Source organism: Pinus tabuliformis, chromosome 4_2 (genome assembly GCF_031772625.1).
Source record: "Pinus tabuliformis cultivar Carrire ecotype Pingquan chromosome 4_2, CPIR1, whole genome shotgun sequence".
Classification (NCBI taxonomy): Eukaryota; Viridiplantae; Streptophyta; class Pinopsida; order Pinales; family Pinaceae; genus Pinus; species Pinus tabuliformis.
The window spans coordinates 18,254,743-18,277,927 of NC_142304.1; positions in this window are offsets into that span (position 1 = coordinate 18,254,743).

A 23,185-nucleotide genomic window follows, 5' to 3' on the forward strand; every position below is an offset into this window, starting at 1 on the left:
CCCAAATTTTAAGACTTGGATTGATAAATGTGATGCATGACTAGTTGGTAAATTAGCTCTAGGATAATGAACTAATCTTTAAAAGAGAGAGTCCTTCTTAGATGTATAAGAGTAATAATATTTGATTACTCTTTGTTCTTTAGCATTTAATGTTGGAATCATGATTGTCATTAGACCAAAACCCGCAAGGGTTAGTCAACGATCACATAGATAGAGATAAGGATCCATGAGAGGTTAGTCCATGTTATGAAGCACACGGGGAGCGTTGGTTTATCTAATGTCCAACAATCTCCCCCCCAACGCGAGTTAGGTGTGTATCGAACTCGTGACCTACGCTCTGATACCACTTGTTGGAATCACGATTGTCGTTAGACCAAAACCCATAGGTGTTAGTCAACGATCCCATTTCCAGATATAAGGATCCACGAGAGGCAGTTAGTCCATGTCACGAAACACAAAGGGAGTGTTGGTTTATCCAATGTCCAACATTTAATCTCCAAAGAATTGTAACCATTGATTTTGGTAAAAAAACTTTAAAATCTTTGTTTCTGGAAGGATATTCTAGTCTTTTGTGTTCCCAAGAAATTTCAGAAAGAAAAAAATAATGATGTTCAATGAATAAATTACCTCTAGTTTAATGTCATTATGCACCTTCTTCGCACCCTTTATGGTTTGAGAAAATTGTGCAAACATCCATGTCGACTGTGAGTCAAAACATATGAACATTTTTCCTAGTGCATAATTATTTCTCTCAAGGGAAATTTTGTTTGTGTTCTTACTGTCCTATAATTGTGAGTGTTTCTTTGCCGAGTTTCTGGGTATTTCTAGTTTTTCTTTTTTCTGAAGTTATTCACTTATAATCTTAAAAAAATATATAGCCTTTGTCTCCAATTTTCATGAATATCTTCATGGGTCAGTGTTTAATAATAAACCTGTATAGATTTATTTTAACTTTATATCTCTTAAGACTTAGAAGTTTGTACCTTGGTATTCAATAAATTTGGGTTAAAATAGAACTATGCTAGTTCTATTAAAAAAGTATATAGAAAAAAGCAGTGACATACATGAGATCCAACACATCCTTTCTCTTTCTAAGGAATCCAAGATGAACTAATGTAAATTCTTGATTATTGGAATAAATGGAATCCGTTGCGATTGCATATTAATATCTCCCATATGGAGGGTCATTCAAAATGGAAGAAAGATCATTTCTCTATCTGATAATTTAATATTCCATTTTGGACAAGGTTTTTTTCTCTTTTGCCATATTTTTTATCCCATACTACAATAGGATGTTGAATCTAGTTACACAGGTTCTTCTAATCTATTTTCTTGTTCTGGATCTAGTGTCAGAGTGAAAGGAGTGCCACAACTAGAATTTTTTGTTCAATTGTTGATGTATTATTGTCTTCATTTATGCACTTGTGATGAGAAGAGTATTATGAAATATAATTCTTGTTTCTCGGTCTTCTACTTATACAATATGTGACTGTTGATGAGTTTGAGACATTCATCTAAGTGTACGTGGCATGGTTTGGTTTTATTTGATGTGTATTTGACCTGCATTTTTTTGTGTTCGTTTTCATTTGAAACCATACAGAAGAAGCTGCATCATATGGAAAATATTCATTTCATTTCTCCAGTAGTAGCTAACGAACTTGTTGCCCCTGCATTGCATTTATCAGATAATGGTCTTCCAAATGTAAGATCTGAGCAATTGACTGCCACATATAATAATAATAATATTGGTGAACCTTTGCAACCAGCTAAACCTAAATTCAGGTGAAAATTTCTAGTGTGTATATAATTCTTTAAATTTTGATATTATATGTCGGATATTGAAATATTTTATGTTGTTTTGTGAAGGATCTTAAATCAGAGGATCATTATCGGTTTGTGGCTGTTAATCTCTTATTGTTTGTTAAATAGTTGTTATTTGAATTGGATGAGGCTTAATAATGGTGCATTTCAATTTGTGCACAGAAAACATAGCTTTTGCCTTTACATGACTTCTCTAAATGTATTTTGTTTTCTTATGGTTTGAACATTCTCATTGTTTCTTGTGCAGAAAATAACATTACTAAAAAATGAATGAAGTAATTGTTACTGTGTTTTAAAAGGGTTTGTCTAAAGACATTGCTACTGTTGAGTTTGGCAAACAGATTATATGTTTTCTCTACTAGAGGATGACTGGTTCTTTTTGTTGCTTAAGTTGTATATTTAGTGGGGTTAAGGATTCTGCTCCAAAAGAACATCTTCAATACCGTGGGATGGCTTCTCGATGCTGTCAAAATGAACGCCATTGAGATTATCAAATAGAAAGAAAGGAATTTGATTATTTATCATAGAATACTGGTTCACAGTCTCCTTTGTCGGCGTCATGGGAAGAAGAGAAATTCAGCTGATGGGATTCGTTTTTTTTTTTAATTGACAAGATTCATATCCGCTCTTATTATTCCATACAACTACTGACTCAACGTTGGCTATTAGGCAAGCTTCCTCGTCTTCTATTCCTTCACATTCTTCTTTTCAAAATTCGGTCCAAACATTACTACATTCATCATGCCAACGGAAATATTCTCAGCAAGGATTCATTGAACATGCATCGGTATATCATCAGCCAAAGGAAAAGTAGAGTGATAATCTGAGCCTTAGGTATTGCCTATTTAGTTGAACCCAAGGCTATTGGCATGAGGAATTCTATGTTATGCTTAGGAGTAACAAATGTGGTCGATTTTCTTTGCACATTCCCGATCCTTGAGAAAATCCTCGGAAGAGCTATCCCTAAGTACGAGGACGAGGAAATTTGAAGGCATTGAACTACCCTCACATAGAATCACACCCAACTGCACCAATTCAATCGCTGGAAAAGGGAGGGTGAACTTCCACCTGTCAATTTTGGATTGCAACGTGGACGATGAAAATGAAGTTCTCTTATTGGCTGGGTGAACAGTGTCTGCTCACCCCAAGCTCACAGAGAAAATAACTTTTAGCGTAATAATAAAACTTAAAGTATAGAGAAATAATGGTCATGTGATTGCTTTAACATTATACACTCACCAAAATAATTCATTCAATCCATCTTGTACCCTAATATAAATGAAATTTGTTGTTTCCTAGGGTCTACACAATGAAGTGGAATAATTACTATTTTTTTTTAAATGAGAAAATTTAATATAGTTTAGTTGTCAAATTAGTAATGGGATAATTATCATTAGCTACTATTCACAAATATAGGTTTATTTATCACTATTATTCAAGGAAAATCATGCCACCTAGAATTACCCACTGGTGGTTCATAAGGAGGCAATATTTCACTTCTGCCAGATGTCTTTAGGTCTTGGGTCGTCATATTGTTACTTACTTCTGAGGAAGATGAGATATTAGCCAAGAAAAAATGGTTTTAAGGCATACCCCAGGCCTAAGATAAATAATAATCATTTGGTGAAAATTTAATATTTTGTATATTAAAGTTTAGATTATTGAAATTAAAATTATTTTAGATTTTACAATATATATTTTAGTAGATAAAGTATTAATTTTTTTATTATTAATTGCTTATTTCAAAGTAGGGTTAAGGATTAAGAATATGTTTTTCCTCTTGATAAGTTATGGATTCAAATTCAAAGGGGTAAATAATGTACGCCTTTAGAGACTTAGAAATCAAATTATTGCATGGAAATGGGTCTTTTGTTCCACAAACAAAGGGGTTTCACGCATCAATTAGGTGTTTGGTTTCGGTGGAATGATTTTTATCCACTTCACCCAAGCTTAATTTCAGCAAAGTGACATGATGAGCTTTATTGTAATCGCTATAACCCTTGTTGATGATGAGTTTGACCAATCCATAGAGAAAGAAAACATGTATTTCTTCATATGAAATACCAAGATAATTTTCATGAAAATAAAAATAAAAATAAACTAGATAGGACTAATATAAATTACCAAGGAATATTTTGTAATAATGCAATTATATATTATATAAAATCATATTTCTCCTATAAAATATTAATATATTTCTCATTTTAAAAAGTAAATTAGATATAATTAATATAAATTATATATATATATATATATGAAACAACCGGGGAGAACGATGGCCAGAGTTTTCGTGAGTGTTTCACACCAGCATTTTGCCGTAGAGTTTCTTCTTACCCCCGCCATGCATGATGGCTCAGATGGATGTGAATGACATCATTTTCACGTGCCGAGTCTGGATCCATTTAGGACAATGGTGACCCTTGATCAGATATAGATTCCCTGCCCTCTTTTCACCACAGGGGAAGCATTGCTCAAATCAGAAGGCAAGCCCTCGATTACAATAGAGGATTTTTTACGTGGAGTTGTTCTTATCGTGGATCTGTTATTAAAGCATCTAGATCTGGAATTTCTCAATTCTCTGAGTAAAGTGAGTTAACAAAATGGAGGGGTGGATGTAGATTTGTGGTACTTGTTATGCCATTCGACGGGTTAGTATTTTTCTTCAACAGATCAGGTGGTATCAGTGGTCTGGCTTTCGTTTATGAAGTCACTTTTTCCTTTGCAACCTCTTCTAATCATCTCAGATCCTTACTTCTGCTTAGACTCATCTATCGATTCACATGAGTTTCAAGTATGGACTCTGGATATGGGATCAAAGATATCTTTTCGATTTTTTATAAAAAACTTAGATGGAAACTCAATATCATTTTGGGTTCAGGCTTTAGAGCGCGCCAAACAATTGAAGGAAAATATACTGCACATTCTGGGTATCTTGATGCTCCTACCAAGCCTTATCGGCAGAGGAAAACCAATGCAGGACGACCTGAGGTTACAATATTATAACATTAATCATCATCCACCATCATCTTAAATTTGAGGCTTCAAGGAGGGTCTCCTGGATCAAGCAATCCAAAGCGCGAAGGGGGTGTGTCCGGATCTAGTCTTACCAAAGGAACAAAGCCAAATCAAGGATAAGTGAATGGAAGTCCTTCATTCAAATACATCCTCAAAAGGAAGTTTGTTTCCTCAGCCAAACCAAATCAGACGCACAATAGACCCAACCTCTATATAGTGGAACAACTAAATCAAATCCCAACAATTATTGTACACCTTTCAGAAACAAATGATCTACGCTCAACATATGAATCTCAGGAAATTAAATGCAGATTGAACGGTTTTTGGCCAAAACCAATGGATCTTTTTCATTGGATTTTCACAACTTGGACAATAAATTATGAGATTCACCTCTGCTCTAGGGGCTTCTTCATATTAAAGTTTGCATCATCGGAGGAACACGAATATATATTGTGAGAGGGCCCATGGTTTTGGGGTACTACGAGACTTTTTTTCACCCCATGGTTCCCAAAATTTAATGCCAATACAATGGTGGTATCAAGAATGTCAGTTTGGGTTAGATTGCATAATCTCCCCCTACATTTATGGAACCATAAAGTGCTATAAGGCATTGGGAACCTCTTAGGGCAATACATAAAGACAGATACACAAAGAGTCGAATAACGAATCTATACTTTCGCCAGAATCTTTGTGGATGTGGACCTCAACAAAGGATTGTCAGATCATATCCTCTTGAAACATAACAAGAAGTGATGGACACAGTTTCTAGATTTTGACAACATGACCTTTAGATGTTGAATATACTGACAAATAAGACATACAAAATACATGTCCTAATGCCAAGAAAGAGCCACGAAGAAAGAAGAAACTAGGAAGATAACCCAAGGGATAGAAATTTCCACAACATCTGCCTGAAGATGAAGATGATGATGAATAAATGGATCCCCTTAACAATAAAAAAATTATAATCCACAAGAAAGCATAGAAAAGGGGGGAGAAAATCATGAAGTTTCAGGAACCCGAGCCCACACATCGTGGCCGGAGATGATCCCTGAAGCAAAGGAGACGGGGGGTTCCAAATGTCATTATGTATCTGAACATTCAGATTTAGATAAGGAAAATCCAAGAATGAATGAGGAGACCCAACTAGCACTTGTAATGACCACTCCATCCCAAGGAGAATGGTAGAAGGTAGAAAAGAAGAAATGAAGAAAATGATAACCTATATACTTTCATTTTGGAGAAGTTTATTGACTCTTTGAACACTAGTTTCGACTAGCATGATTGAATGCATTGTAAGCATCTACAACATGTAATTTTGTTTTCATTAATAAAATTATGAATTTTCCTAGAAATATGTATGTATGTATGTTCCTATGAATATATATATATATATATATATATATATATATTCCATTTTAGTTATTGAGCTTTATAAAAGAAAAAGAAAGAAAGCAAGTAGATATAAATTAATTTCAATTCTAATTTCAATGGTGATACAAAGAATTTAATAGTTCATTTGAAAATTTGAAAATAATTAAGTATATAGAACTATCATTTTTCTTTTTTATAATTAAAATTTGAGAAACATTTTATTAAAAAAGGAGTTGCACTTAGGGGTCTTTTGTCTAAGCTCAAAAGACTAACTCAAAAAGTTTGGAAGGGTTAGAAAACTTGGTTCTAATACATCAAATTCTAAAAGATCTCGAAATATATACTTTGAAAAATATTTAAGAAGATATATAATTGCAGTGCATTTAAAAATCAAAAGGGAAGATGCATCACTAATTCAGTAGTCTTGTGCTTTACTAAGTTTACATATTAATCCTCTATGAATTTTTGGAGCTTCTTGGACTATACTAATGACATGAGGTTTTGATGGTTGAATTCTCCCTTTAAGGAATAATTGAATTGATGAGAAAATTCCTTAATTTTGAAGTGGGTGAATGTTGCGTTGCATAATGAAATGAACGGCGCTACAGTTCATGAAATTTCTTTCTTGGAACTGAAATGCAGTGAAATAAGTGAATGAGGACGCTCATGACAACTTTTTTTAATCATGTTTTTGGGTTGTTAAGGGTGAATAGTGATAAACAAAGCTTTCAAACAATATGGTTCTATAGACTATCCTTATAGATTGAGTGTTTTTGCTTAACTTATGATCGATCAAGGACTACCCATCACGAGTCCCCAAATTAGGCTTAGCATATCCATTGAGTGTACATTAAACAATGTGCACCACATATTTTAGAGTTACAAAGTTTCCTAAATTTGTTGGGACTATATTTGGAATACCTAACTATATATCTATTATATGTATGGTTGTTCAATTAATGTATTTCAAATGTATTTTTTTTTATTATCCTTCATAGAAACAAGCATGTACTCCATTATTTCATTGATATAAATAACATTTAAAGAAGAAGAAGTGAGATATAGTTCAAATTCAAAATTTAATGATGAAGATGATGTTCACTCCTGTAGAAAACCAATAAAGGGGAAATAATAAATATCATTCAAAAAGTCATTTTTTCGAATTTGAAGTAATGGAACGGGAGTAACGAAATTGTTACGATTTTCGTAAGCAAGGATGTCCTCAATAATGATTAAGTCATAAATCTAGATGGAGTTACATCTTATGATATTAAGGGTAAGAAACATCAAAAAGAAATATTGTTGATCCATAATCTTTATATTATAAATTTTACAAATTAAATCATTCCATTTTTGTATTTTTTTGGATAAATTTTTATTAATATCAAACAATTTTATAATAAAATTATTCAAAATATATCTAAAAAAACATCTTGGGATATCATATCTACCACCAAAAATAATTATAAACACAACTTAAACAAAAATAAACAAAATTAACAAAATGAAAGTATTGTGCTACTAAAAACTACATCATAAACAATATCAATAACAATTTATGTTTAATTCTTATATAATTTTTGCTCATGGGCTTTTAGATTGATGGTGAATAGGTGCATTGTTAAGGCACTCCTTATGATAAATCACCGGTTCAAATCCCCTATGAGTGCTTAGGTAGTATTAAAAAAAAAAATTCTTATATAACTTGTAAGTTTAAGCTATTAAAAATTAAAATCAACCAATTTTTAAAATGTTTATTACATATAATTTAAAAGTCAAATGCCACGTCTTTCTTTTGATTGATTATTTCTAATTCTTATATAATTTTTAAGTTTAAGCTATTCAAAATTAAAATCAACCAATTTTTAAAATGTTTGTTACTTATAATTTAAAAGCCAAAGGCCGCAGCTTTCTTTTGACGGCAACAATGTGTACGTGTGTAGACTTTAAACTCATTACAAATATTTAAAATATAAGCACAAATCGGTCAAACTGAATAAATAAGTTGCCTGCTCTTGTTTATAATAAGAATAATAGCCACTAAAAGAGTGTTAGGGAAGATATCTTCATCACTATTAGGGTAGAGATCTTCTTAACTATTTGAATATCAAATTTTATATTTTTATTAAATTTCAAATTTCAAATCAAAATAATAATAAAATAATTATCAAAATAAAATAAAAATATTAAAATTTAAATTGATTTTAATTTTAAATCCATTAAGTATTGAGAGGGATCAAATTTATTTTTACTCTAAAAAAAGTTGTATCTCAAGAGATTTAATTTCTCTAGACTTGGTAGATCCATAGTTAAAATAAAACTAGAATAAAACTAAACTGATTTGATAATTAATTAATTTATTAAAATTAAAATTATTAATTTTATTTCATTTTTATTTTTATTTTTAAGTAATTTGACAAAGTCATAATGTTTTATTAAATATTATTATTATTAATGTAATTTGACTAAATCAAAATATTTAACATGACAAAAAAAGAACTCATCATATTTTTTCTATACTCAACTAGAAAATACTCTGGATACAAAAATTCATTATTTTTTAAAAATATCAAATATTTTTAGTTAAAAAAAAAATTATATTTATATTCTCTATTATCACTTTAAATTTTAAAAAATATAATTATTTTTAATTATAAAATAAAAGAAAACATTATTAATTTTAAAATTATATTTTATATTTTTATGGTCGTAAACTTGTAACAATACACGCCCCATACATATATCTATCTTAAACAACCTTATGCCCATTAAATAAAATAACTGTAATGACCTGCACTCATTCAGACATAAACAAGTTTACTTCAATGGGCAGTCGTACTTGAGAGGTTTCCATGTTATGGTAAAGGATTATACGTTTTTGTATAAGAAAGCCCAATCTCAGTGGGGCTCGGTAAGAAGAACAAGGCATAGGCTCAACTATTCGGTAGGGAGAAGGCTTTGGTATATTTTAAATATGAGAAAGATGGGTATAATATTAGTATAATCACATTAATGAGTGTAATTGATAAAAATCTATAAGTTTATATCAAGTATATATTAATTATCAATAATATTAAAAATTAATTTTATTATTAATAATATTAATATTTAATTTTATTATTAATAATATGGAGTTGTCTTTAGTAAGATTTTTTGGAGATTTTTTCGGTGGGTTTTTCCGGTCAAATTTCTCTAAAATCCAGCAGCAATTTATTGAAATCGCACGTTTGATAGCTAATTTCTGCACAATCAAAGCGTCCTAGGGGTTTTTCAGGGCGCTGAATCCAAATATGCAGTTAAAAAACCATTTTAAATAATACAAATCAAGATTTAACCTCAATTTTTTCCGCCGGATTCCGTCACTAGAATCTCCAAAAAGTCGCACTAAAGAAAACTCCTTAATAATATTAATATAAATATAAGAACTATATTAACAATTATTATTATTATTATTATTATTATTAAATAATAATAATAAAGAAGTAATTATGAAATAAATATTTAATAAAAATCAAACAACAATCTAAATATGGTTGATAGGAAATTCAACTTTAAACACTTTACCAAAATACAGTTATTAAATGTTAGCTTCTTTCAAAACACACTAAGACCGATGAAAAAAGTTGCACCAATTCAAATTAACAAGATAATGATCACAACCATTCACGCTTTCCAACCAATCGCTTCTCGCATTGTCTTGCATTTTTGCATAACGTTGAAAAGAAAAATATGGTGAAATATGCAAACCATCTATTGATTTCACTCTTGATATAGCTGTAAAGGTCAAAGGAATAATATTAAACCTGAGGGATAATTATCATAAACCCAAGGAATAAAAACCCTAAGATAAATAATATAAACCCTAAAATAAACATGCATGACCATGATTTACCATCATTGATTCTCATATTGAGACAATGTTTGTCACAATGTGATGTTGGACCATGGTTGATTTTTATATTGAGACAATCTTTGGCACATTGTGACATTGGACCATAGTTGACCATGGATGACCATGATTGTAGACCCAAGCGATTTATATGAAACCCTAATATTTATAAACCCTATGAATAATATTATACCCTAGGAATATGAACAAAATAAACCCAAGGGATTGATATTATAAATTGAAGGGAATAATAAACTGAAAGGATTAATATTATAAATGCAAGGTATATAAACCCTAAAAGGATTGATATTACAAACCCAAGGTATATAAACCCTAAGATAAATATTATAAACCCAAGGGAATAATATTAAACCCAAGGGATAAATATTATAAACCCAAGGAATATAAACCCTAAGATAAATATTATAAACCCTAAGATAAATATTTGTCACAATGCGATGTTGGAATATGGTTGACCATGATTGATTTTCATATTGAGACAACGTTTGTCACAATGCAACGTTGGACAATGGCTGACCATCGTTGACCATGGTTGATCTCCATATTGAGACAATCTTTGTCACAATGTGATGTTGGACCATGGTTGACCATGGATGACCATTGTTGTGACAATGTGACATTGGACCAAGAGATAGTCTTTGTCACAATGTGACCATGGTTGACCATGATTGAACCCAAAGGTATTATAAACCCAAGGGAATAATATTAAACCTAAGGGATTAATATTATAAATGCAAGGTATATAAACCCTAAAGGGATTGATATTATAAACCCAAGGGAATAATAAACCCAAGGGATTAATACTAAAAACCAAGGGATTAAAAACCCAACGGATTGATAATATAAACACGGGAATAATATTAAACCCAAGGGATTATAAACCCAAGGGAATAATATTAAACCCAATGGATAAATATTATAAACCCAAGGAATATAAACCCTAAGATAAATATTATAAACCCTAACATAAATATTTGTCACAATGAGACATTGGAATATGGTTGACCATGATTTATTTTCATATTGAGACAAATAAACCCTAAAATAAACATGGTTGACCATGATTTACCATAATTTATTTTCATACTGAGACGATGTTTTTCACAATCTAGCTTTGGACCATGGTTGACCATGGTTGACCATGGTTGATCATGGTTGATTTTCATATTGAGACAATGTTTGGCACATTGTGACATTAGACCATCATTGACCATGGATAACCATGATTGTAAACCCAAGGGATCTATATTAAACCCTAGGATTAATCTTATAAACCCTAACATCATACCCTAGGAATATGAACCAAATAAACCGAGATTGATATTGTAAACTGAAGGGAATAATAAACCTAAGGGATTAATACTAAAAACCTAAGGGATTAAAAACCCAATGGATTGATAATATAAACACAATGAATTAATATTAAACCCAAGGGATTAATCTTATAAACCCAAGGTATATAAATCCAAAGACAAATATTATAAACTTGAGGTAATAATAAACCCAATGGATTATAAACCCAAGGGAATAATATTAAGCCCAAGCGATAAATATTATAAACCTAAGGAATATAACCCCTAAGATAAATATTTGTCACAATGCAATGTTGGAATATGGTTGACCATGATTCATTTTCATATTGAGGCAATGTTCGTCACAATGCGACATTGGACAATTACTAACTATCGTTGACCATGGTTGACCTCCATATTGAGATAATATTTGTCATAATGTGATGCTGGACCATGGTTGTGACAATGTGACGTTGGATCAAGAGATAATATTTGTCACAATGTGACCATGGTTGACCATGATTGAATCCAAAGGTATTATAAACCCAAGAGAATAATATTAAACCCAAGGGATTAATATTATAAATGAAAGGTATATAAACCTTAAAGGATTGATATTATAAACCCAAGGGATTAATACTAAAAACCCAAGGGATTAAAACCCAACATATTGATAATATAAACCCAAGGGATTAATATTATAAACCCAAGGTATATAAACACTAAGATAAATATTATAAACCCAAGGAAATAATAAACCCAAGGGATTATAAAACCAAAGGAATAATATTAAACCCACAAGACAAATATTATAAATCCAAGGAATATAAACCCTAAGATAAATATTATAAACCCTAAGATAAATATTTGTCACAATGTGGCATTGGAATATGGTTAACCATGATTGATTTACATATTGAGACAACGTTTGTCACAATGCAAGATTGGATAATGGCTGACCATCATTGTCCATGGTCGATCTCGATATTGAGACAATCTGTGTCACAATGCGATGTTGGACCATAGTTGACCATGGATGGCCATGGTTGTGACAATATGATATTGGACCAAGAGACAGTCTTTGTCACAATGTGACCATGGTTGACCATGATTGACCATGTTTGACTATGGTTGATTTTCATATTGAGACAATGTTTGTCACAATGTGACATTGGTTGATTTTTATATTGAGAAAATCTTTATCACAATGTGACGTTGGACCATGGTTGACCATGATTATAAACCCAATGGATTTATATTAAACCTAAAGATTAATATTATAAACCCTATGAATAATATTATACCCTAGGAATATGAAGCCTTAGATTAATAAACCCTATAAATTATTATTTTATAGACTTTTTTAATGAAAAAATTTCAAAATATAGTGCAAAATCTTAAAAACAAATGAATAATAGATAATGATTTTTTCAAAAATAAATTCATACAAAATAAAATGAAACAAAATAAGCATTTGTAAATTCATAAATTCATTTACTATAATCTCATTTGAATATATTAAATTTTTAAAAAATTTATCATGTGAAACATTATTGATGAAATTTTAAATCTATAAATTCACATTTTTTTAAATGTATGATATATTTAAAAAATTGGTAATTAAATAAAAAAAAAAAAAAAAACCAATTTTATATTTTTACTTCATCTATTTTACTTATAATCAATTTACAATATAATGCATTTCAAATTTTAAAGATAAAAATACATTTCAAAATATCAATCATAATTTCTAAATTTCATAATTTATTAATCACAGAGGAACTTATCATGGAACTTATTAATATAAACAATGTACTTCATAAGTAAAATATTTCAATGTCATATTAAGTAAAATATTTCAATGTCAACTAATATGTACAATGAAAAGAAATAATTTTTCATGGTTAAAATATTTTTAAGCATTTCAAGTAATGTTATTATTTTATATTTGGGATATATTTTTTTGTCAATTTTATCTTTGAGATGCAAACATTTTTTTCCAAATTTTGCATTTAAAAAAAATTTACACAAGAAGAAATTAGATCCCACTAAACACTAATTAGATTTGTGATTAAAATTGATCAATTGTGATCTTTAAAGAAAAAACTAATTAGAATGATTGCTAATTAATTTTAGAGCACAAATTCATTCATGCTACTTTACCTAATTCTACACTAATCCTACACTAAAAACCTAGGACAGACCAAATTCATAGCTGGGTTACTTTTATACATTTGTATTTGAAAAGTAAAGCAATCATCCATAGAACACTCCTTCATATAATTAACATCTAAACCACACTTTGTTACTAAATTTATAGTAGACACATAATTGATCTCGTGGACATTTGTTGCATAATTTGGTCAAACCTTGTACTCCTCATTTGTGCGGTGACACATACTCCTCTTGAGAGTCAAGGTCTTGTAATTTGGCCTCGTGATCCAATATGAAATGCCCAAACTTCTCATAAAGGTTTTGCACGTTAATTTTTCCACTATCAGACACCTTTGGCAGTGTACAAATATATGTATGTTAGACAGGGAAGTAAGTTGTTTCTACAATTATAGGAAAATCCCTTGTTATATATGGTATGGATAACTTTGTTATTAATAAAATAAGATGTATCATTCACAACTTGTAGCCCACAATAAAAGTAATGGACCATTTTTCTAAATAAAATTTTCTTATATAAATGAATTTTATAAATAATAATGAGGAACTTATTAGAATTGGAATAATCTCAACATGGAGGAACTTAGTAGAATTAGAATAATCTCAAATCCTTAGGAAATTGGTGGGTGGGGAGCCACCGAACAATTTTTTTTAACTTTATTAAAAGTAATAGACCATTTTGCTAAATAAAATTTGCTTATATATAAATGAATGTTATAAATAATAATGAGGAACTTATTAGAATTGGAATAAATTCAAATCCCTAGGAAATTGGTGGGTGGGGAGCCATGCGGCACGAATATAAATTTTTAAATTTATTAAAAGTAATGAACCAGTTTGTTAAATAAAATTTGCTTATATATAAATGAATGTTATAAATTATAATGAGGAACTTATTAGAATTGGAATAATCTCAAATCCCTAGGAAATTGGTGGGTGGGGAGCCACGTGGAAGCAATCTAGTTTTTTAAATTTCTTAAAAGTAATGGGCCATTTTGCTAAATAAAATTTGCTTATATATAAATGAATGTTATAAATAATAATGAAGAAATTATTAGAATTGCAATCATATCAACATGGAGGAACTTATTAGAATTGGAATAATCTCAAGTCCCTAGGAAGTTGGTGGGTGGGGAGCCATGGATATAATATCTTAAATTGATTAAAAGTCAATGCAACCTAAGAAAAACTGTAATACATTATAGTCATTGATAAACATTAAGAAGAAGCATATGGTGAGGATATTCTCTTGAGAATCAATCTAGGCCCTCAATTATAAAAAAAAAGAAAAAAGGTCAACAAACCTCCTTCCATTTAAAGTTCATATATATAGACCTATAAGCCAATTAATATTAAGCAACATTTTAATTATAAAAAATCATTTTAGATTAATATTTATATTTATGGTAAGTTTGTTATGTGTTTAAGTTTTACTTATGATTTGTTATAAGGTTGTTAAGAAAGTTGAATTCAAAAGGAAAATAAATAAATGTATGGAGCCTATTAAATGTGTAGTAAATAATATCCTCAATTCAATAATTTGGTCATAAATCATATTTTTGACATTTAAATAAATAAATAAATTATATTTTCACTAATTTTAAATTTATATAAATTTATATAGTTGATCCATTTTCAAATAAATAATTACATATAACAATTTTAGCAATCATAACATATAATTTAAAACTCTAAAGATTTTAATCACAAAATAAATAAATAAATAAATAAATAAATAAATATATATATATATATATATATATATATTTCAATTTCAATTATTATAGCTTATAATTCAAAAATATGAGAACAAAACATACAATTTTTTTTTTTTCTACATGTTTCGCTTATTCCATGCACCGAGGGACGTTGACATCGTGAAGCACCCTCATAACCAAGGAGCATTATCTTGCAATTGCTCCCTCAAAACCATTTCCTTGGAAGTGTCGAAAGCAAACAAAACCGGTACAATAGAAAGGCATCTTAATGGAAAATAAGATGGAATTTTGTATAGCCTTAAAGTCTTCATAAAACGACAATGATTATTAAAAGAAAGAGAAACTATTTAGGCCAAAATTTCAAACCTTATTTTTTCCATCAATTTTCAATTAAAGCATAAATCTCTCTTATATATATTCCAAATAATTTTGAAAATAATTCCCAAAAAAGAGTGCAAAACAAGCATATCAACAACATTGATAAAATATACTTGCCAACAACTTAAAAATGAATTTAAAAAACATGATCAAAGGTTATTAGAAGGACATGCATACCACAACAAAAGTTATCAAGATAAGAAAATATCAATTAAATAATAATTTGATAAACCTCCATGACACATTTTATATTAATTAGTGTATTTTTTACTATCGTTTTATTTCTCTCATATAGATCTAAATCCAAAAAAGAAGAATCAAAGACCATTAGACACGCTTATGGCCAATAAAACACATTAACTAGAGTAAAATTCGTAAGTTATTTCCTTATTTATTTATGTATTGATAAAGAATATTTGATAGTTGATTATATGCATCTCAATTACAAGGTTTTTCGACTCTAGTTTAATTGAGTTGTTTTAGGTAACTATTTATTATTATTTTGGCTAGCTGTTGAGTTACATCCTATTTAAATATTTTCAAGAAGCGGGGATCTTGTAACGTTTTTTTTTCCCAAAAAAAAGGGTGATTGTGTATTAGTTTTTATGATTATTAATTATGGTTTTCTTTTATCTTGGATAATTATTTTTCACAAATTATTTTCAAGTGAATTAAATATTACTCTAAGTAATAGTTGTGTAAATACCGGAGATGATATGAAACTCATGGAAGAATTTATACATTATAATTAATTTTTGTTTAAAGATGGAAAATTTAGTCTTTTTATTAATGCTTTTGTACTAGATTACTTTTGTTTTTTTGCAAGATATCCTATGTAACCGCCTCCTCCCACATTTACCCACTTTCATTGGTTTTTCAGGGGTAAACATGAGCCAAGGGTCACTATGATAAGACTCAACCTCCTATATGACCTTAAGGAAATGGAGTTGACAACTTAAGACCTTATTGACTTCCCTCAAGTGTTACAGGACCTCCAAGAGCAACCCAACCCCTCCAGGTGTCCAACCCCTGAGATAACTCTCATTTTCACTGACCTAGAGCCTCAGTTGCTCCCTTGTCAAGGCATGCAAGCGACTATAGCCCTCCAGCCACACTAATAAGCCTGCCTCCATGTGACTGTGGAATTTTCCAATCAGTTCTATGCCAGCGACCCTGAATTCTGAGCCACTTTTTTAGGGCCAAGACTCAGGCCTCTACCCAAAACTCAATGAAACTTCCATAAATGATAAATGACATATAAACAAAGCTTATAAACCAAAACTTGAACTAGGACTTGAACTAACCCCTTGAACTAACCCCCCTGGTGAAACATGCAACCTATAGGTCATGAATGCATATTTGAACATAAGGATCTGAAAACTTATCTAAAATTTGACAAGAAGGGTTTATGCCTTCTCACAATAGCTGTCATAACACCAGTTAGGTCATACATTCATTAACCAGACATTCATTGAGTGAAATGTGATAAGAGCCATACTTAGATTTGTCAATTAACCATGCTTATAACCAACATATAACTAGATAAATAACAATGATAGAACAACCATTTAAGCCACATAATAACAAGTACATTTACTCATCAAAACAAGAGGAACTTAGCTCTTATTAACCATATGCAAAATCCAACCAAGTCAGGGACTTCCACGTACCACCCGACCATATATTGGGCTAAACCAAATCTTTCTTTCATCCAATCACCCCCGTGCCATATTCCAAGCATGAATGTGGGATCTCATGGGATAAAATCATCCATAAAAAACCAAGGGAATACAGAGGTTAAACCATATCCACCCTCACCATACTATGATCTCACCTAAACTAGTCCCAAGATCACAAAACCAAATCAAGCTTGGACGCCTCAGAATTCCTTTACCATCCCTTGAGGAATTTTCCTGTCTCCACCCACCTGTCAAGGGAATCCCGGAGAAATCCATCTCCACCCCCAATCCTTGGGATTTTCCTGAGACCACCTCATTCAGATCCAAAATCCTCCAACAATCCATAACTCAACTGAGAAAGAATCCCATCACACCATGAGTATCCAAAAATGGAAAGGCAAGGCTAAAATCACTGTCAAAACTGGGAAAAAACTATTGCCACCGACAACAAATAAACCAAACATACATGGATATACCATGCATGCTAAAACTAGTTAGGAAATCATACATGCAACCTGTTACCTGCAAGTATTCATGTTGAAGTTGCTTGATCCAACCTTTCTTGACTTGATCCTTGCTTTCCTTTTCCTTCCTTTTCTTCCCTTGTCCTTCCTTTGCTTGATTGCTTTCCTTTTTCTCCTCGTGCTCTTTTCCTCTTTGTGACTAATCCTGAAATTGAACTAACAAAAAGCTTAACACTGACTAAAATCTACCAATTGATGCTTTAATGTATTTTTATTATTGATGCCTCTAATTTCTTCATTTTTCCATTATTTTCCTTCAATTTCATCCTCACATGCAACCTGTGACCTTTCACCTCCCTTTTCTCATAATTTCAATTATTTTCATAAATAAATGCCAATTAATGCCTATTTTCCTTTTCAAAGCCTTTTCTATTGCATTTTGCAATTTCCCTTCAACCATAAACACACCAAGTGATGCCCACTAGGATATTTTCCCTAACATTTAGCTTGGAATAAGTGTCACTTGACCTTGGTATTATTTTTACTTTATCAACTTTAATTACATGAACTTTTAACTTGTTACACACCCCTCCCCCTTAGGGGGACATCGTCCTTGGTGTTCTATGACACCTACAACCAGAAAAATCATTGAAAAGAAAAACATACTACTCATGGAGCTTTATAACCCAGCTCGTTGGAATATTTACAATGAACAACTTGCTTAAAAGCAAAACCATCAGTACAAACATGACAACCATACCACTTATTGGAGCTTTATAATGCATCTCATTGTGGTATTTAGAATAACAACCATACATGAATATGTACATATACCAAAATTGCTTTGCCTCAACTAGAAAACAATGAAGGATACATAGCCTGCATCTGATCAACCATCTCCCATGTAGCTTAATTAGGCCCAAAGTTCTTCCATTGCGCTTTAACTTGCTTGATTGCTCTGTTCCAGAGCATGAGTTGTTTCTACTGCAATGTGCACTGAGGTTTAGTCTAGAATTCTTCTCTAGTTCCACTTGTAATACAGACCAATCAATAACATGATCAACATCGTTTACATATCTTTTAAGCAATGAAACATGGCAAACATCATGGAATTTCACTGTTGGAGGTAGTACAAGTCCATAGACCACTAGTCCAATCCTCTCAAGGATCTCGAAAGTTCCACAATACCATGGTGCCAACTTAGCACATGCTCCCTAATATAAAACTCCTTAACTGTCTTGTGTTGGTCTTCATAACTCTTCTGCCTGTCCCATGTTTCCTTGAGATTCTTACTTTTAGCCTACATTTCCTGTTCCATGTTTGCCAACATGTTCATTCCTATTAATACCCTATTCACTAGATCACTCAAGTTGATGGGAGTATTACAACTTTTCCCATACAATGCCTCAAATGGGCTCATCCTTAGTGACTCTTGATAACCATTGTTGTAAGAAAACTCAACCAATGGAAGGTACTCCTCACATCTCCTCTACTGATGCATCACATACATCCTCAACATATCCTCAAGAATCCTGTTGATCCTCTTTTTTTGTCAATCTGTCTATGGATGATAAGTTGTATTGAAGGCCAAATCTATCCCCAAACCTGCAAACAGCTCCTTCAAAAAGTTGGAAGTGAACTTAGCATCCATTTCCAACATAATCTTCTTTGGAAAGCCATGCAATCTCACGATCTTGCTCACGAAAACCTGTGCTACCTCACTAGCTAAATAAGTAGTCTTTATTGGAATAAGTGAGCTACCTTGCTCAACCTGTTGATCACAACCAAGGAAAATTTTAGGGGCTAATATTTGCAAATGGGCTAATATTCGCAGATGGGCTAATTTTCCATGTTTTTTCCAAAAAAAGGTTCACCAATTCCCATTCTTTCCTAAAAATGATTTGCCCAAATTTTATAAGAAAAAAAAAACTACCTTAAAAATCGCCAAAAAATTATGGAGTATACAAAATCATTAGAAGTTTGAATATTTTTACTAAAATATCACCAAGCATTTTATAGTTTGAATATTATGGACTAGTAAGATTCGCCAAGGTTTCTAATCTTTAAGATAAATTTCCATCCTTAAAATTTTCCCTAATCACAACCATGATAGAATCATGCTCCCTCGATGTCCTCGGAAGAACTATAATGAATTCCATGGAAATAACCTCTCATTTCCATTCTGGAATCAAAATAGGATGAAGCAATCTGCCTAGATGCTTACACTCCACTTTCATCTCTTGACAGTCCAAATATCTAGCCATGAACTCTGCCACTTCCTTATTCAAATTCTGCTAATAGTAGAACTTCTTTACTGTTGTCAACATATTCTGGTATCCTAGTTGTCCTGAATAAGGCTTGACATGAAACTCCATCAAGATAAGCTTCTTAAGCCCATTGTCATCTGACACATAAATCATATCCCTAAATCTCACTAAACCATCCATCGTGAGATGATAGTCCACATCCTGATCACCTGTACCTTGTCATTGTAATCTGTGCCTAGGTTCCATGTACCTGTCATCCTGCTATCCTACCTGTAAGATATGATCCTGTAAATTTGTCCCATAATAGCTCATTGTTGCAACATGGTTCATCTACACTCTCATGCTGAGAGAATTTGCAATCTTGTTCTCCTTACCCTTGATGTATCTGATCTCAAAGTAAAACTTACTGAGGGTGGAAAACCATCTAGATTTCCTGGAATTCATACTTGGTTGGTAAAATAATTACCTCAATCCACTATGCTCACTCATCAATAATAACCTCCTTCCAAGAAGATAGTGTCTCCACATATTCAATGCATGTATAATAGCTGCCAACTCAAGATCATGAGTCGCATAGTTTTGCTCATCCTCATTCAGTTTCCTGGACTCATAGCACACCACCTATCCCTCCTCCATAAAGACTCCACCAAGTCCTCTTTTTCAAACATTTGTACACACCATGAAATCTTTATTCGGATCTGCAATCTTAAGAACTTGAGAATTTGTCAACATCTACTTCAACTACTCAAAATTGGTTGAACATTCCTCTTTCCATTCAAATTTCTTCCCTTTTCTCTACAAATATTTAATGGGATAGGAAATCCAAGAGAAGTTCCTCATGAACCTCCTATAATAACATGTTAACCCCATTAATGATCTTACCTCATCCAAATTTCTAGGAGTTTCCCATTCCATGACAACTCTTATATTTTTTGGATCTACTACTATGCCTTCCTTGGAAACAACATCCCAAGTAATGCATCTATGTCTGAAAGAAATTGCACTTTCTAAGCTTGGCATACAACTATTGCTCTCTTTAGAAATTTCAACACTGCTTCTAAATGCTCAACATGCTCTTCCTCATTGTTATAATATATCAAGATGACATCAATCAATACAATAACAAACTTGTCAAGATAAGGACATAACACACTATTCATCAAGCGCATAAAAGTAGTTGAAGCATTAGTCAAGTTGAATGGAACTACAACAAACTCATAATGCCCATACCTAGTCCTGAAAGCAGTCTGTAGATGTCCTCTTCTTTGATGTGTACATGATGATATCCTGATCTTAGATCAATCTTTGAGAACATTGCTTCTCCCTTCAAGTGATCAAACAAGTCATCAATCCTCGGCAATGGGTACCTATTCTTAATCGTCACCTTGTTCAGCTGCCTGTAATCAATGCACAACCTGAGAGGACCATCCTTCTTCTTCATGAATAATAATGGTGCACCCTAAGGCAATACACTTAGCCTAATGTATCCCTTATCAAGCATTTCCTTTAGCAATAGCTTCAACTCTACTAACAATGGTGTGCTCATCATGTAAGGTGCCTTTGATGTTGGTGTGTCCCCTAGTACCAACTAAATAGAAAATTCCACTTCCTTGAGGGGAGGCAACTCTGGAATCTCTACTGGAAACACATCCTAAAACTGTTGTAATACAGGGTACCTCTTTAATATTTCTACATCCTCAACATCCTTACCCTTGTCACTAGAGGTATGGACTGGAAACATCACACATCCTTTCCTGCAATTGCACTTAGCCTGCATAGCGATGACCATCCTCACTGATGTAGGCTTCTTCTTTCCTTGAAAAATTTTCTTTTCTCCGTTATCATACAGGGACTCAATATCCTTTTCATAACAATATACTTTGGTTATGTCAAAGTACAACCAATCCATACCCAAAGGTATACTATATGATCCCATAGGAAATAAATTCAGATGTGCTGCTATAGGAATATTGTTCAGCTCGAATGCACAAGCTCTTACCTAATGATGAACTCTCTTCTTCGTACCTATATCCAATTGCACCAACCAAGAGTTTGCATGAACTTTATTTTCTAAAGCCACACTTATCCACCAAGTCAATATTAGCATAACTATAAGTAGATCCATGATCAATCCAAATAGAAACAACTCGACCACAGAGCTTACCTTCCATCTCAATAACAGATGGATGGTGATATTTCTGCTTGTTGTCCACAACTTCATAAATCCGAGGAATGTTATGTCGAACATCCTCAACTGTCTGTGCCTCCTGAGCACTTATATTTGAGGCCTAGCACCTTGATACAGTGAACAATCTTCCTTGCGATGATCTTTTCCACATATCCAACAATGCAATGGTCCCCTACCATCACCTCTAGTTTACTACTCTCCAGGCTATGAGCCATGTCCCTTCTCAACTACATTGAACTTATTGTAAGGAACAACATTTTCTTTCTCACCTACATTCTGAGATCTTCCCCACTTCAATGTCCACTTCCCTTTAAATTTCTAATTTCCCTTCAAATCATGCTTAGGCTCACCTCTGCGCTTTGACTACTCATAACAATGGTTTAGCTTCCTTAAGGATTCATCTAATGATCTAGTCTCATCAAACTCAATCCGGTCTCTATATGTTGTTGGTAGCCCACTGATGAATCTTTGAATCTTAACCTTCTCATCTTTTAGGTAAGGAACATACCTCAACAACTCTAGGAACCTACTAGTGTACTCATCATCTGTCATAGAAAACATCTTCAACTCATAAAATTCCTTAGCTCTGTCATCATAGTACATCTTAGAGAAGTACTTCTTCTTGAAGAGTCTCTAAAACTCATCCAAATCATCTCTTCTTCCTAAATTCCCTTGACATTCTTCACATATTCCCACCAAATATCTACTTTCCCTTTGAGACTGAAGGTGGCTATCTTGGCTTTCATGTTCTCTGAATAACTATGCAATTTGAAGAATTTATTCATCCCAAGAAACCATGTGTTTGCATCTTTTGACTTCTTCATCTCTCCATCGAATATAGATGGATTGAATTTCTTGAACTCCTCATGCAAGTACTCACCCCTCCTATAAGGATGATGACAATGAT